The sequence below is a fragment of the Triticum dicoccoides genome, chromosome 5B (genome assembly GCF_002162155.2).
Source record: "Triticum dicoccoides isolate Atlit2015 ecotype Zavitan chromosome 5B, WEW_v2.0, whole genome shotgun sequence".
Lineage (NCBI taxonomy): Eukaryota > Viridiplantae > Streptophyta > Magnoliopsida > Poales > Poaceae > Triticum > Triticum dicoccoides.
This window is the reverse complement of record NC_041389.1, coordinates 57,999,030-58,001,991: the sequence shown is the minus strand read 5'-3', so window position 1 is coordinate 58,001,991 and position 2,962 is coordinate 57,999,030. Positions and strand designations below refer to the sequence as shown.

Below are 2,962 nucleotides of genomic sequence, written 5' to 3'. Positions count from 1 at the left end.
CTTAAAAGTTGCGAAATATTAATTTCCCATATAAGATTCAAAATTATGAAAAAATATGTTGTACGCGCAGATGTGCAGGAAGGGGCTACTTTGCTAGTTATTTTTAAAATCACCTTGAATTTTGAAATAGAGAATATTAACCGCACTAGCTAACTATATCTTTGATCAACAACATTTTGAGCGCTATATATACCTTGAATTTTGTTTCAGAATTTCTATTATGTGACTAATGGAGATTAAGGCAACCCAGCTTGAAGAAAAATAAGTATATGTAGTGAGTGACCACATTATGAAGGAAGTAGTTGTTCAATGAAGAAACAATCAACCATGTAATTGACATACTTTGATTAGAAACATAACATTCAAGCAACAACTAATTGAAGCACACACAATGTTCGAACATACACAACACACACGCATGTTATACATACCAACTCTTTCACACGTAAACTGTAAGTAAGACTATCGAGGGTAGCTTGCGGACAACACAAACTCTTCTTCTTGACTATATTGCCTGCTCGTGTCCTCTAAGCTTGTCCATCTTATAGGTGATGTATACCTCATTGCCGAATAGCTCCCCTCATATGTTGCATCCCGAACCCGAAAATGCTCTTTGGGTCCTTGAAGTGCTCCTAGTGTCATCTCCACCGACATCATAGTTGGTCGCTCCTCTGCTCTTAGCTTTATGCACGACATAGCTAGAGAAGCTACCACTTCAACTTGGCTACCTCCCTCCTCAATTACTTGTGGATCTAGTATTTCTACCAATTTACCTTCTGCAAGTAGTTCAACAAATTGTGCAACTAGCCCATCACCGGTGGAGGATCTATATATAATTGGCATCTTCCTTGTAAGCAACTCAACGAGAATAACTCCAAAGCTATAAACATCACTTTTTTCTGTTAGACGGCCACAATAAACGTACAGAGGATCTAAATATCCCAATGTTTCATGCACCACCGTTGTAATTGTTGTTTTATCTTTAGGAATGTACCTTGAAGCTCCAAAGTCAGACACCTTCGCTGTCAAAGCATCATCAAGAAGTATATTGGTGGACATTATATCTATGTGTATTACAGGGACAGAAATACCCGAATGAAGGTAAGAAAGGGCCTTGCCAATTTCTGCTGCAATCCTTAATATGTCTCGCCAAGGTACCGATCTTAGTGGTTTCTTGTGAAGATAATCACATAGGGTTCCATTGGAAATGAACTCATAAGCCAAAAAGGGGACTTCTGTCTCAAGACAACATCCAAAAAGCTTTACAATGTTCCTATGATTGATCTGTGAGAGTATGGAAGCTTCATTTATAAACTCGTTAATCTCACTCTTGACCATAATATTTGACTTTTTGATTGCAACAACATGCAAGTCTGATAAAATTCCTTTGTATACGGTACCATGCCCTCCACCACAAGCTTACGAGTTGGGTGAAACTTGTTTGTGGCCTTTTCTAGCTCCCTTAGAGGGATGATCATCCTCTCTGCAATATCTGACCTATGAGATACTAATTTTTGCAACAATTGTCCATGATTTTGATTGAAGAACTTTTGTCTCAACTTTTGTTCCTTTTGATGCTTAATTATGTTTGAGGCAAGAAATAAAATTAGAATAGTTGGGCCACTAGAAACTGATAAGCCAATGATTAAACCTGCAAAAAAATAGACCGATGGGCACGTAATTAGCGTATGCGGTGACATGACCCAATAGTAGTTGAAGGAACAGATATGAGGTTGGACTCAGGGTTTGAAGTCTTATTAAGGGGAGAGGTATCACCCAATTGACCAATAATCTACTAACTATACCATGTTCAAATTTCAAAAATATCAAAATCTAGCCAAAACTATGTCTCAAATTGAAGGGACGCAACTAATAGGAGGGGTCAATATTTAACCCATGTAAGTCCGCTAACCAGGCACTAACCAAAATCGCAGGTGGTTCGCATGAGAAAGGACGTAGTTAATAGTATGTGTGGCTAGAGAGAGTGTTGGCTTCTATTTCAAAATTTTGAAATGCATTATCTGTTAGTAGTAATGTAAAAAAATGTATGTTTCATGGCATATTTTATCGTACATATATTCTTATAAGTTTCTTCTTTTATGCATCTTTAAAAAAACTTTCTTATTGATTGTGTTCTTTGCTCGTCTATAAAATGGCGGTATTCCATTCTTATATAATTGTGGGTTGCAACTGATTTATTTAGGGATTGTCTCCACTTGAAATAATGAAGAAATCTGCATTGTATCAACTTAGTAGTAGCGCAGGTTTATAACCCTCCCTACTACTATGGCATGTCCCGGGAGGGGGGGGCACGGTAGAGACCGTTTAGTAGTAGCGAGGGTTAAAACCCCGCGCTACTACTATCAACTTAGTAGTAGGGAGGGGTAAAACCTGCGCTACTAGTAAGTAGCAGTAGCGAGGGGTATAAACCTGCGCTACTAGCAAGCATCTGTGTATAAGCTTTTCCCTAGTAGTGCATCCATATTACACTTGTATCACCATCTCTTCGCCGAACTAGTGCACCTATACAATTTACCATTGTATTGAGTGTGTTGGGGACACAAGAGACTCTTTGTTATTTGGTTGCAGGGTTGTTTGAGAGAGACCATCTTCATCCCACGCCTCCCATGGATTGATAAACCTTAGGTCATCCACTTGAGGGTAATTTGCTACCGTCCTCCAAAACTCTGCGCTTGGAGGTCCAACACAAGTCTACAAGAAGAAGGTTCCGTAGTAGACATCACGCACCACCGCGTCCCTGACTACACGATGCTTACTTGCACCAATTGCACCACAACGGCTACGTCGACATCTTCATCCCTGACCCGACATCGACCACGGTGTCCCTCGCATGGCTACACTGGCCCAAACTCTCGGCTACCTCGACATCGACACAAAGGGCTATCGTCTTGCTTGAGCAACTCGTCGTTTTTCCTCTGTAGTCAACGCGTCCGCGGCGTGA

At 40.2% G+C, this 2,962-nt stretch overlaps 1 pseudogene; it reads right to left on the bottom strand.

Annotated features, from left to right (window-relative positions):
* Nucleotides 1-462: 462 nt before the first annotated feature.
* On the bottom strand, nt 463-2,832 carry LOC119309044 (annotated as a pseudogene).
* Nucleotides 2,833-2,962: the final 130 nt, after the last annotated feature.